The sequence below is a fragment of the Labrus bergylta genome, chromosome 14 (assembly GCF_963930695.1).
Source record: "Labrus bergylta chromosome 14, fLabBer1.1, whole genome shotgun sequence".
NCBI lineage: Eukaryota > Metazoa > Chordata > Actinopteri > Labriformes > Labridae > Labrus > Labrus bergylta.
The window spans coordinates 22,491,412-22,506,852 of NC_089208.1; the positions used below are offsets into that span (position 1 = coordinate 22,491,412).

Here is a 15,441-nt window from a genome sequence, read left to right on the forward strand (position 1 = left end):
GAGCAGAGTGAAGTGGTGCTGCTTGTTGCTTGACCGTGTCGCTCGCAGTGGAATCTGAATCAACAACTAGAGTGGCAGCGAACAGAAGCGTAGTGCACGGCGTTGATGGACCACGGCGTGCAAGGAGTATGTGGAAATTGGTAGAAAGTTTCTTGCCCAAGAACACGTGGCTGCAGGAGATGGGGATTGAACCCCTGTCCTTTCGATTGGGAAACTACTGACTCCCAACGGAAAGGCTACAGGACTTTATTTCCCACCAAATTAAACGTACCTCTTACATCCTGACATAAAAAACTAATTCACAGAGCTCTTCTTCAGCCCAGCGTACACCTGAATCATTTATGACACAGGACAAAGCTCACGCTTTATGTGCTCACATTGACAAACTCCCACATATATAAATATATATCAATAATGATGAGACAGCTAATGAACACACACAGAACGTGTTCACCCAGACACAGGACGGTTTCTGAGATCTTGTCTGACCAACTTCACTAAATGTTGAAAATTGTAGTTTGGAGGAAAACATTACAAACACCAGGGCCACACAATTTAACTTGAACTGTTGTTTATCTAGTGTTGACGCTGTATAATTTAGTCTAATTGTGTGTAAATCATTGCTGTGTGTGTGTGTTGTGTGACTGCCACTGGCTGCGCAGAAATGAAGTTCGTTGGAGGACGGGCGTGGCTCTGCTGGGTATCCATTACTCACAGGGGTACTTTGATGTGGGGCTGCTGGAGGGGGGGGGGGGGGTGTAGCAATGTATGAAGAAGTGGAGGTGGGGGGGCAAGAGGGGCCGGGGTGGGCATGTCAGGGCAGGTGAGCAGATTCTACGCTCTCAGGAAAAGTATTGAGCCTGAGGGGGTTGGGCCTGAATCACACACACTCCTCCTTCTTAGTCTACCTTTTATTCATCCTGAGACACACACACACACACACACACACACACACACACACACAAGTACACGCACACACAGAAACACTAAATCCAGAGCCTGGGTTCGGCCCCCTTAACAGACACTGGAAAAAGTTTTGAAACTAATCTTTCTGGTAGGAAGTCAGTAGAAGACACAGTGTCTCTCTCTCTCTCTCTCGTTAGCCGGGCCATGGCTGCACCATGTCACAGATTTGAAATGCAAAGCATAAGGTGACAGAGAAAGACCGAAGTCATCTGATACACTATCGCCCGCTAAACACATCCTCAAACATCAAAGAGCCGGGCAGCCCGCGGGGCAGATGAGACTGATGTGGCAGCCGGTGACAGCCGTGATGATGGAGCCGAGACACACACACACACACACACACACACACTCTCTCTCTCTCTCTCTCTCTCCTCTCTCTCTCTCTCTCTCTCTCTCTGACCTCCAAATACACCCTGCAAACCTGACCAGTGAATGCTCGGGCACTGAGAGGGTAAACGGTCATTAAAGCTCCTGTAAGAAGTTTTTAGCTGGTTATGGAATCGACTGAAATGAATACTGATGCCAAGAAAAGTCAAACGAGACGGTCAGGAAGAAGATTGTTTCTATTTACAGTAGGTCTTTTTCAAGTCCGTTACTGCTGCCACCTGGTCCGTGTCAGACGGAGCAGTTTACACCAGCAGGGCCTTTACACCGCGGAAAAGAGTCACATCTGATATGTTTGACAGTTCAAAGATATCAGGATGAGAGTTTTTATCAGAAAACACCACTCACACATATTAAAGATGGAGTCAGTAGAAATGTTAGCTGCAGTTTGTAAACATTCAAACTAAGCCCCTCCTCCTGGGCTCATCGCCCCAAGAAGCTCACGCCCACTGCAGGGTTAGCATGTATGTTTACTGCTTGTACCTACACTGCTAGCTACCTCAGAATATTACATTTGTTGTAATGGTAAAGCTAATAATGTAGCACGCTAGCACAAGTTAACAGCTGGTGTTTGTCACCTGCCTGTCCAACAGGAAGTAGACCAACTCCACGTCCACGGGTAAAAGACAACACAAGGTTCACCCTCGTTTTAGAACGAGCTTTATCCACTTGGTGTTTCTCCTCACTCTGATTATATTTTCTCTTCTTTGCTGCTACGTATCTAATATCTGCAATATTCACCGGTTTGAATGGTGTCCAATCATTGAATTGTATCCACTCCTAAACTCACCTGCTGCGCTGTCATTGGCTGGAGGAAACACACCAGCTCCGCCCAGAAACGTCCCGAGTCAACCAGAACAAAGCAGAACAGTAAAATCCAGTCAGAGGACAGAGTCTCTGCAGACACAGTCACCACCACACATGTATGGAGGCCCAGAAGGGACGATGGAGTGATTCTACCTTTAAGCAACATGAGATGATGCCACTTTGTCCACAGGGGGCGCCAAAATTGACGCAAACAAAAGGTTCCACATATTCCTCATCTTGGGAAAAGTACTCTCAGACGCCTCCTAAATATCCTAAACATAAGCGTAGAGCCCGGAGAAGGGGAGCCTGGTGTGGCATATGACTCGTGGAAGGGATATCAGGTCACATTGATCTGTTCAAAGATAATTGGATAAATAATACCTTCCCTCCAGCTCCTCCTAAACTCAGGATTTTACACGTTACATCTTGTCTCTTTAATCCGACATGAGACAAAGTGTTGGAATGACAACTTAAGTACCTCGTTAAACCACAACCATTGTGTTTGGATTTTTGTGCAGCTACTTCTCTCCTTCCTCAGATTTAGAAATAAATAATAATAATACGATTATAGAAAATAAGAAGAGTGAAAGGAAACAGGAAATAAACAAAAAGTCATAATAAAGTCCTTTAATCCAATGAGGGTCAGACGGGTTTCATTCAAGCAACAAGAGCTAGCATCCTTAGCTTCACTGGCTGTAATATACTCTAACCTACACCAGTTATATTATAACATGAAGAAAAGGCAACACCAAAACTATACAATGTTATTATAGATAATATACCTTAGAGCTGAAATTTTTCATATGGAGGTTAAAGGAGCAGTATGTAGCTCTTACACCTAGTGTTTAAAATGTGTACTGCAGTCCACATTCTAAACATTATAGAGAGCTGTCTCTCCCCCGCCCCCTCCTCTCTAGAGTCCATGCTCACACAGGTCACCATGTGGTGAACACTGAAGCTTCAGTGTTTATCCAGCTCTGCATCAGTCTGTAAACCTTTCTGTGTTCTAACCTCTCTCCATTTTTCAAAAGCATCTCCAATATTGATCCTAGTTTGAGCACGTTTCTGCTCGTGGAGCTTATTAGAAACATGCAGAGGCTTTTTAGGTCGGGTACAATCACTTCTATCTGAACCACTTCTCTTGACCGCTTCCATCGCTGCAACACCTGTTGACCTGATAACTGCTCTCATATCTGGCAAACCGAGGGGCATCCAAAACGGCCGTGTGGGGGTGTCTTAAAACCGCCTACCTTCTCTGGTCCAAACAAATCCAGAGCATTCAGGACCAGAATCTAAAGTTAGAAGGAGGACATACTGGCTGCTGCATTGTTGTCAGAGAAGCCAGCACTTCAACATAGCATGTTTCCTTAATGTCTGATCATATAGTAAGATCACTTTATCATTCATAGAGTTTTATGGCTGATTGTTAAACAGACAAATAAATAAATACTGTGGTATGTTAAACGACTCCTGGGACAGCTTCTCAGAAAGGAACATTTCAGCATAGATGTGTGTGTGTGTGTGTGTGTGTGTGTGTGTGTGTGTGTGTGTGTGTGTGTGTGTGTGTGTGTTCACCTCTAGCGATAAGATATACTCCTATATTTCATAAACATGCGACGACTCCCCCTACACCGAACAATCCCTACGTTTACCTAAAGCTGTGTAAACATGCAAAATAGTTCTTAAATGAATTAAAGCAGTAACTACACCTCCATATACTTTAATGACGGTGGCTCCTTGCTGTAATACGTGTAATTAAGTCAACCACGTCGTTTTAATGGCAGGGAAAGCGATGCAAAGAGAGAGAGAGTTTGTTCCCTGGATGTTTGGACTCTTTTGATCTCACAGCGAACACAAACATACCAGACTCTGACGCTTTCTTCTCACGTCTGCAAACATCTGGAGAAAGTTTGTGAAAGTCTTTAAATAGATCCCACAGAGGAGCCACTATCTCTTTATTGTTTATATAACACTCAATCAAGAGATTGGGTCGTGAAGAATCCTCCTTTGAGTGGAAAGACCTTCGTAGGCTCGGTATCAGTGAGTTGATACATTCCTGTTGGACTGATCAGAGCAGATCTGCTGCAGCCAGAGAAAGTGTCCCGCGTGCACTTCACTCAATGTGGCTGCAGCTCCGGAGAGGATCTTTTCTCTCGTCGAGCGGCGGCAACACAGAGGCTCAAAGGAAGCCAATTAGAGGGCCTTTCCCGGCCTTTTAAGAGGCAGATAATGTTCTTGTTTTCATAAAGCATCCTGTTATTTAATCAGGCCTGTAAGTGAGAGCCTGACAACCCTCCTACAGAGCGGGGCAGCCTCCCTCTTCTCCGTCCCCTCCCATCATTCCTGCCCTGAGCCCTCCATCTCATTCAACAGCTCTTGTAAGCCTCCAGGAATTCATTCTTGGAACGGAGCGAGCGGTGAGCCGTGTCTTTCTGCAGAGCAAACACACACACACACACACACACACACACACACACACACACACTGGGCCAGCAGAGTGACAACTGAACACACACGCCGTCGTTAAATGAGGGAAATCTGCACACGTATAAAATAACACAAATACTACGATGACTGCGAGAGCTTCCTGTCATTGCACCGCTTCAGTAGGTCAACGCAGGTCACATGTCAGCTGCGTCAACGGGACGTTTGTTTATGAAAATGAGACCTAACACATCTTTGACATTTATAGAAGCTATTTACAAGCAGTGAAAAAAACAGATTTTACAGCTCCTGCTTCACACCTCAAGGCGTTGAAATTCCCAGCAGGTCATAATAAAAGAAAAATAAGATCAGACTCTGGCTGGGGGGGGGGGGGGGGGGGGGGGGGCGGCTTCATTCGTTAAGTAAACGAATACCACGAAACGGTGATACCAAAGTTATTCTTAAGTTGTTAATGTTCTTGGTTGATTTACTTTGGTACGATTTCACAGTTTGATAAGTGGTTCAGCATTATAAGACCCTGTGTGCACTGGCACCGTACATTTTCAATCCAACACCGATGTAGTTCAATATTTTAGCGCTCTACGCCCTCAGTCAGCTGTTGCTGTGCTCACGGCGCTCTCAGTTGAAACCAGTTCAACTTCAAGTATTTTAAAAACTGCAGACAAACATCTGCACGCTGAAAACTAGGAGCTGCGTATAAGGATTTTGGGGTGGCCAATAAGATTTTAAGGGGGGGGGGGGGGCCTGTTTGTATCTAACTGCCTTACTCTGACATTCTTGTATATTTCTGGCTTAAGGACATTCAGTTATATGATTTAAAATAAAGTATTAGGGGATTTTTTAAAGGATCTCTTCTCTTCTTTCTACTGGAGGATTTGATGAGGAATTTAATCTAACGTCAGCATGCAGTCTATCAGTGACAGCGCTAATGGAAGTGATGTTGATGTCGTTTATCAGCGTTGTTTAGCATGCAAAGTAAACCAAAAAGCACTTAATACAAAGAGTAGCTCAGGGTGATAGGGAGGTCATTCGTTCATAAACCAAAGTATTGGACAAAGATTTGAACAGATGATGGCGCTAAAGTAAAGTTAAGGAATCACTAAAATTCTAGCAATTCATCCTGAGCGGCCGACTGCGCTTTAAAACAGAACACCTTGGTATTCATTCAAAGCATGCATGTATCCATGCTTAAGAGCTATTAGGAGTTTAACCTTTGTAAAGCAGAGTCTAAATACTCTCACTGTTTTCAAATGAATGACTGCAGAGCCACACTGTCTGCCCTGTGAATCTATTTTGTCAAACTCCTGTTAAAAGATGGAGGAGGGGAGGTGGGTGGATGGGGGGGGGGGGGCACTTGGCACTAACGTACCTGAGTCAGAGTTAAACAGGTTCATTCTGCAGAGGAGAAACAAAAACTCCCTCCCTGTGCCTGCAGAGTCCCACTCACAGGAGCGGTCTGCCGGTGCGCTCTAAACGCTGGGAGATGCTCGGGTGCGCTCACCTGCTCGCCTGGGGAAGTAGTTATTGGAAACACAAACCTGTCCACCATCAGCAGTGAACCCCTTGCCCAGGCCTGAGGCCGGCACACAAAATAAAAAAGAGACTCAGAGAATACGACAATGAGACACTGGAGAGTGAAGGGGCTCGGGGAAACGTCTTTTTTATGGGAACGTTTCACTTAATCTCATAAAGGCAGCGTGAAAAAAAAAACCTCCATCTGTTTGCGGAGCAGTTCAAAAGAGCGTCTACATGCCTCCACTTGCTGCGGTATAAAAACCGACATTCTAATGCCGATCTTAAAGAGGGCCAGCGGCTCGGTGTGCACAATGAGAGCTGGGATGTGCCAGATGAAGGGATGGAGGATGGGAGGGTGGGAAGAGATTCAGGCAGGTAAACAGGAGTGGGGGCGGGGGGGGAGGTGACATCAAAAAAGCCGGAGGAGAGAGAGTGAAATCTAAGCAACAAATCTTCCTGTCAACAGTCCTGTTTCTGACCTGGTAGACCTGACCTTGGAGGACCAGACAGACGAGACTCATGTGGGTCGCCCTGTGGCCTTACCTGCCACTCCTCCGAAGAAACCCTTTCACCTCTCAGACGCTCTGACGCTCTCTGTTCCCTTCCTCTCTTCTCTTCATGTATCACTACAACGCTCAGTGTAGTGAAACTACATTCAGCAGGGAAACAAGAATGAGTGCTGTCAGATGGGGCCCCCTTAGGGAGGTTTCCTACCGTCATTGCCAAATTTTCACATTTTAAGCCACTGCTTTGGGGCCACCTACTGGTCTGGGGCCCCAAGCAGTTGCCCGCCTCGCCTGTTAATAAGCAGCGCCTCTGACAACGCTTACCAGTTGATTTTGTCATCAACAGAGTAATGTTCTTGCTGAGATTTCAAGGGCAGCACCCTGACTGTCTGAAGCAGTCTGCAAAGACCAAACTGAGCTAGACAAACGCTGACAAAACCTACAAAAACACTTCAAATTAGAAACAAGTATTTGATTTCTTTGATGCATTAAAACACTGGGGACCAAAGGTTTATCAGGCGACACTACGATGCCTCTGAAGTGAGGCTTTCCTGCACACTGCTGCCTCTGTACACCTCCAGGCCTCCTCCTCCTCCTCTCATAACCGGGGCAAGACCAGGCCCGATCCCATCTGCAAAGCTATTTTGACAAGCCTCCCCTCTGAAAAAATCTCCAGGGTTCAAACTGCTGCGAGATCAAAGGACTAATACTGCAGTAATAATAAGTTACTGCCCTATAAACGCCTCATTCATCAGGGACAGGCAGCTATATGGTACAGTTGTGACTTCAGGCCCATTTAGCACTTGTCTTATGAGATCCGCCGTCCCCATGTGGAGAAAAACATCTTCATTTCTACAGGCTAGAGGAGTAAAGAATGAGCAGTAAAGATGAAAGTGAAGACGGAACATTTTCTCTTTGAATGAAGTCTGCAACCCTTCAGATCTGTCACCCCTCATGTCACCTCAGGCTGCAACACACACACACACACACACACACACACACACACACACACACACACACACACACACACACACACACACACACACACACACACACACACACACACACACACACACACACACACACACACACACACACACACACACACACACACACACACACACACACACACACACACACACACACACACACACACACACACACACACACACACGATCATCATGATATCATGCACTTTAACATGGATTCAACTTCACTTTGAGCACCATCTTTGAGCCCATTCAGACCAGACTGCAGAAGAATTAGATTTCTGGCACATGGGAAGATGGGTAACTCAGTGGAGCAACATGTCCTCGTCCCACTTCATCAAATCTGGACAATTTGAGCCGAAGCTTTTGTGTCTCGCACAAACACAATGGGACGACGTCCATCGTGTCTCCTGCTGACTGACACACGTGGAAGAGTGGATGAACCTTCTTCTCCTGCTTGATGTGAAAGTGTTTGTTTGGAGGTTTAGGGAAGCCCTCGGTCCAGGGTTAAAACGATAACTCAACATGGACATCGTGTTTCACAGACGACTTGTACTCCAGTCTCCATGGAGGTCCTGTTTTCTTTCACCTTTAAAATGCCTCCAACCAACACCCCAACGTTCATGTCTAGAAAATCAGCTGTTGTTCCAAGCTTCAAAAATCAGAAGGATGAGTTTACATCTGATGCAGACTCTTCCTTCTGTCTCTGTATACAGACAGCTGAGCATTTAGCTTTAGAGCTCAGAGTTTTTGAAACAGCGCAGGACAGGAAGGATTGAATTGTTTTCTGAAACATGAAGTCAATGCTGAATTATCATTTCAAACCACACCACGACCTGTAGGGGTCGGGAATAATATTGGATATTATTGAGGTTTTAATTGTGATTGAGCTTTTTTAATAGCATATTTTGTCCTCAAACTAAATCAAGAACAGTTTTGACAAATAAGAAGACATTCTCAGTCTCTTCCTCTCACTTCTGTCTTTTCATTTCTACACGATGGGAGTCGAGTCTACAGACTGACCGACACTGTGATCAAAGTTAAACCCTGGAAGAGGCTGAACACACCTCACAATCTGAACTCTTCGAATTTCAGTCTAATGGAATTTGACTGAACACGAACACGAACGGACGACTGAACAACTGCAGGATTTTTTAACAATGTAACTTTTTCTAAATTAATTGTGCAACCCCTTCAGGAATTTAAAACTAAAAGAACACATTTGATATTTAAATAATAAAAACATCGATTGCCATGAAAAATATTGCAATAACTGTATCGATTCCAGCTCCCCCCCCCCCACCTCTAACTACCAAGTAGCTCTAGTTCTTTAACTTCACCATACAGATCATATCACAGAGTCCAAGTGTTAGAAAGGAAGGAAGCAGATCTTATAAAAAGATCACGAGTACCTCAAAGCTACCTTGTGTGTCTGTAAGGAACACCAGTAAAAAACATCAGTATGAGGGATGACTGTTGAATATTATGACATTCTAAACTTGTGCAAAGCTTTCACATCATCCAAACAGATGTGGGCTGCCAGTGATGCAGAGCCTCTCTGTGTGCAGTTTGCATGTTCTCCTGGTGCATGCTGGGTACTGGAGCTTCCTCCATCACTCCCTCATGCTCGTTAGCTTAATTGGAGACTCTAAATGTCTCATAGGTGTGCCTGGTTGTTTTTCTCTGGATGCTGGCTCTGTGATCGACTGCCGACCAGTCCAGGATGTAACCCCGCCTCTCGCCCAATGACAGCTGGGATCGGCTCCAGCCCGCCCCCCCGTGATAAGCGGTATGGATAATGGATGGTTTGTGTCCTCTCCTCCTCTCCTTGCAGCCAGCTGAAGGTGTCTCCTAACCGGTTGGGATGGAGGTATTTTAATGACAGCCATTTGGAATGGAGCGCTATCATCTGGGCTCTGTCTCGCTTTATGAGCATGACACGGCGTTCTATTTTTAGGGCAGCATTTTTCTCAAAACGTCTGCGCCGAGCACCGACGACAGTCTGATGAAGCCCTGACCCCCACACGCTCCCTTTGAAGTGACAAGTGAGAGATGTGCCGCCCCAATATGAACGCCTTGAGACGCTTTGCATTCTGGAATGCCAGGAGCAGTCGTGCAGGAGCGCGGCTTGTGCTCGCCCCGAGGGGAAGCAGCCTAGCATACATAGACGCTGACATGAGCGCTGTTTATGCAGGTTTGCATCAGTGTATCAATACATTGTTTTAAAAGATTGTGTCACACCCAGACATTGCCATCAGTGTCAAAAAAATGAATGAAAACAGTACAAAATTTCAAAATAAAAGCCTAACAATTTTTATTTACAAATGCGAAATAATGATATTTCAAACAGTTTCAAACAGTTTTACCAGTCCCCAAACAAATTTACAAACGACAGAATCTTGACGGAAAGGGAATGTACCAAATGCAGGAAGCGACCCGGATGTGCATCTCTGGTCCTTCCGTCTCATCTGTGTTCTTCAAAAGTTTGAGAGCCCGTCCATACGAAAAGCAAAACTGACTAATCGGCTCAAATGAGATCCACAAAACAGGCGGAACATCTTTCCATCACCATAAACTACGTATCATTCCATATCACTGTTTGCAAGTCTTTCCACCAAAACAAACCCCTCACTCAATCACTTCCGGATCACTTCCTGCATTTGGTACATTCCCTCTCTGTCAAGATTCTGCCGTTTGTAAATTTCTTTGGGGACTGGTAAAAGTGTTTCACATCTTGTAAATGTTTTTTATAAAAAGTAAAAGTGTTTGTTTTGCACTTCCCAGCCACCGTAGATTAATCGTGATGAACTATATTTAAATTTAGCAATTCATCGTGATACATGTTTGTTTTTTTTAATCTTACAGCCCTTATTTAAAGTAGTGATGATGTTTTCATGTTAATTTAAAGACACGTCCGCTGGTTCTGATAAAGTCTTATGTGATATATTAAAGTGCACTGAAGTGTTCACATATTTCTGCCTGTAGTCGTTGTGATGGCCAGGTGAATCAAGTGAAGCTGAAGTGTAAAAACAGGGTTTTGTTGGATGTTTGTACAGATGTCGGACAAACCACCGTCCACATCTTGTTAACAGGGACAAACTCTGCAGGCCAGACATACACACACGCAGGTGATAATCCAACAGCTTCTATTTTGGAGAGGCACTTCCCACCGAGCGGCACCGTAGACATCTCACTGTTTGTGTATAAAAGTTCTGTGGTGGTGCGGCGGACAAGTTCAGATTGGACCGAGAAATCAGGAGAGGACGATGCCTGCAGTAACCATGGCGAGGCAGAACGTCGCCCGAGTGTCAGCTCAGGAGGGGAGAGCAAAGGGAAGAGCAGAAATGTGAGAGAGGGGGGAGCAACAAGCTGCTAATCGCCCGTTTCTGGGAAAGAGAGAGGCAGCATCTCAAAGCAAACAAAACATCTTCCAGAGTTGATGTACGTGTGTGTGTGTGTGTGCGTGTCGGGGGGGGGAGGGGGGGGCAGTTCACTGTGCCATCTGCTCGGAGTCAATGTTTTGCTTAGCAATGCTGGCGAGAAACCCAGCAAGTAGAAGACATGCAGACGAGAGCCGCGGCCACAGCTGGGGCGTGTTGCTCTGAAAATATCCTGACAGATGCCGCAGGAGTAAACGCACGCACCTTTAGGCCAGAGAATTTTCCATCTCTTTAAGGTGAGAGGACGAGTACAGCGAGAGCGGCCCGGGAAGCAGACCCTCTGCAAATCAGTCGCACGCCTCCGGTCGGAGTGATGACAGCGCTGAACGGAGCTGAACGACAACAATGCTGCAGGTCAAGGTGACATCTGTTAAGCTGTGACCCTGCGGGCCTCTCTGACCTTTCAAGTCTTTCAAGTCTCACCGTCTTGTGACCCTGTGAACTGGAGGACCTGCAGTTCAAAGGCTGCTGGTTGAACTTTAGGGTTATTGATTATTCGCACACACATCAGGGTGCGTTGTGTTTACGGCAGAATCACACGTAGGAATATTCACATGGCGGCCATTATCCTTTGATGCAAAGCTCAATTCTGGAAGCTCAAATGCTTTAATTGTTTAAAATGTCCTGCTGCTTTGCTAAATGTACACTGCCATACGGTGCAGCACATTACAGTTACTACTCTGCAGCCGATCCACAGATCCCACCATGGCTGTGAACTCACAGCACAACCAGCTGATGAGCTCAGAGGGAGCCATGTTTCCCCCTCAGATTACAGACACTCAGGTGGTGGAGGGAGGACTCGAGCATGGACACAGAACCGTGTGAATACAGTAACTATCTGAACCTAACACGCAGGAAGCAAACATTCATGTCAGTGGACGGAGATTGAATGACATTCCTGTTGCTCACGGCTCTGCCTTGTCCAAAGTTTCCCTTGGCTGAGTCCCACGGGAATGTGCTCTCCTGTGTGTGTTTGACAGACACAGACGACACATCGCCGTGTTTTCTGTCCTTGGACGTCCAACACAGCAGATATTTTAACGCACGACCAGGAACGACTGACGGTTTGTTTTCCCTGTTAAAACTTTGTTCCAGGTTGAGCTGACCGTAGAAAACACTGACTGACAACACTTTTGCTTTGCAGGAGTAACATCCCTGCACTTCAGTCGAGGAATTCCTGATGAGTTCAACAGGCACAGACCAAAGTGGCGGCTTGGAAATGAGGAACGTGATAGTGAGGGCATGGTGTCGCCCTCGGAGATGTCATGAGAAGTCACCCAAGATTTCATAGAGATAAAATTAGGCATTTTGCTTCTCATATGTGATCTAAAGGCTTCCTCATCCCCTTATAACACATCTTTATATTTAGAAAAGGTGGGTCAAATGAAAGGCTACATGCTAGCTCAGCTCTACTTCAGGACAGTCGTGCTAATATCAACACGCTGTATTAAAAAATGTAAGGAGGTGGATGTAGAGAGTGACCACGACTATCCTTGAAGTCTGATTGGCCACCCCAAGGAGCTACTCTGAAGATCCTATGCATAGCTTTCAAACATGTGACCGATGAAAATTATTTAGGAAAGTAGCAGCCGCCTTGGGGTCGGAGCAACTTGGGGTTAAGTGTCTCGCCCGAGGACACATCGGACATGAGGCTGCAGGAGCTGGGGATCGAACCCCCGACCTTCCAGTGTACAGATTCAACTGACTGCCCCCGGTACACATTGACATTTGTACAAACTAACCCATAAGAAAAAACTGTGACACATGAGGAAAGTAGAGAGCAGCAGATGTTAACACTGTATGCTGGGGGCGTAGATGGCCTAGCGGTTTGGTCACACACCATATACGGTTGCTATAGTCCTTCCTGTGAGTGTAACTTCTATTTTAATACCTGCTTCGTCATGAGAGGGGGAAAAATAAAAAAGAGGACACTGACTCAGGAAAATACCTCCGCAGTCACAACATCATCCAAATCAAAGCTGAAATAAACCCGCGGAGAGGGGCTAATCAGACCACAAATGACATCATGAGGACTGTGAGAGCCATAACGAGAGCACTGACTGAAGAGAGGGCCGTCATTAGGCTGCTGGACTTGAAGCTGGGCACTTCCTACTGAGTTATCTTCACAGTGATAGGGTGAGTACGTATGACAGAGACTAACTTTAGCTGCAGAGGAAATGGGAGGGAAGACGTTGTCGTCGGGGTCAAACAGGCACGAACTGAAAAGTTACTTCGTCTTGTTTTTTTCTCGAGAGTAGAGGAATGGTATGCAGAGTGCCACAGGGAGGACTTATCTGCAAAACAGAGACGGTTAAGTAAGATGGATCTTTAATGGGTGCAGCAATAATGAGGCAGCCCATTATGAAAGATAAGCCCAAAGCTACTGTTGGATCACTTTTGAAGCCGCTGTGTTAAAGATTAAAGGATCACAGCAGTGATTCCACAAAGATCAGAAGGAATATGACACGCGGAAGAAAGCGCTCGTACTTTGTTGCTCAGGGTGAAAAACAGATTTCGAGTAGTTTTCAGTTTGATCTCGTGCTTGGAATAACACAAATGCTCAAATCATTCCTATGCTTCAAAGACTAGAAGGAATCATCTGCTCCTTGAAAAAGTCAGTCCAGCTCTGAATAACAGATGAAAGTTACAGAAAGTCATAGTTGATCTCTTTGAAAAGAAACGGCGCATGAGTCTGGCAAATAATGAACTTTCTTGGGAGAGACAAAAAGCAAAAGCCCCTGAACACTGAAGCATTTCATCCAGGCTAGGACGTCCATTGTGTACCTGCTGCTTTTTACATCTACGCTGAGAAGCTCAAATGTTCCCTCTTTTTTTCCAGATGTTCTCCGTGTTCCTCCTCCTCCTCCTCCTCCTCCTCCTCCTCCTCCTGCTCCTCCTCCATCTCCACTCGTCTCTGATGAACTGGTGACGTTGGACTCGGCTACCAGAGGACAAGAAGCCAAAAGCAGCTGCCATCACATTTCCAGCCCCCTGTCTCCGCTTAAATAACATCAGGGAGGAAAACCTGAGGTCAGCGTCACCGCCAACTGACAATCAGACAACACGGGACAAAAACATCCTCATGACGGCCATGATTTATTCTCTCAACGGCTTTCCTTGTTTTCTAGCACTTCCTGTCACTACATCCACTTGATTTCCAGCACTTCCTGTCACTGGATTGAGTTGTTTTTCAATCAACATAGTTCTTTGGCTTCTCACAACACCAACCCTCTGCTTGTCAACAATTGCACGTTGTCTAAGAGGGGGAGGAATAACATCGCTGTGTGTACCTCATGATGGAGCAGTTGCAATTAAAGACCTTTGGAGGACGCCAAAGTGCACCAAACCAAATTCCTACAAAGTCGTTGTTTTTGGAAAACATTTTAAGAAACAAAACCTTAAGTGCCTAAAAGATGCTACAATCACATTTATTACAATGACTTCAAACCTGCCTCCTCATGAAGTGGCCAACTTTATCAAGATTGAGCAAATTTAAGGAGTCACGCTTGAAGTAATTTGATCCTATTTCTCACACACACACACACACACACACACATACACACACACACACACACACACACACACATGCACGTATGCACACGCACACAGGATTAAAGCAAAATCCGGCCCAAACCCTTTTCATCTGAGAGCAGCAGAATCAATAAGGAGGCTTTCTAACAGAGTCAACAAGTTCAGGCACAGGCCAGAGACTCCATCCCTGTGAAAACGGATTTCATCACCATCATGGATTCTCATTGATGCTGTTAAACGGAGCTGCAGTCTGAGAGGAAGAAGGCCTAGGTTACAGATTTATTCAGAGTAAAGTTTACACTGACGCCTCCAGGCACCGTGGCACACACATCTTTGGAGATAAACTTGAACTCTCCAAGCTGATCGGAGATACTGTGAGGTTGAATTCAGTAAAACAAGAGGATTAGAGAGACTGAGCAAACGGCTGCACATCGGCAGAGGAATCTCCCTGCTTGCTCATGATGTCGCAGAGGATAAGACCATCGGAATACCAAAATAAAAACAGAGGGCAACAATGAAACGTTATCCTCCCAAGGTTTGGAGCTTCACTTTGTTTGCTTTACAGTCTATTCTGAGTGTGTGCGGTGCAACACGAACCCTCTGTGGCCGTTGGAGTATCTATAGATCAGTGGGGCGGGTTGCAGTCAGACAAAAACTGTAAACAAGTCCCATCCAGAGACCAGGCTGACCCAATGGTGCACATCCCCAAACTGTCTGACTCATCGTCTTCAAAAGGCCGAGAGGAGAGCGAACGGCTCAGCAGCTGCATGATGAATCCCCAATAAATCCACCAAGACCAAAACGCTTTGAATCTCGCAGAGGAAGCGAGGATGCAGGTGGCTGGAGAGGAGTTTATTG

The 15,441-nt window shown here is 45.7% G+C and overlaps 1 protein-coding gene across 5 annotated transcripts in view; it reads right to left on the reverse strand.

Annotated features, from left to right (window-relative positions):
* LOC110001537 (E3 ubiquitin-protein ligase RNF43) overlaps positions 1-15,441 on the reverse strand; it is an 84,937-nt gene that overhangs the window by 16,025 nt on the left and 53,471 nt on the right. The window lies entirely within an intron of this gene.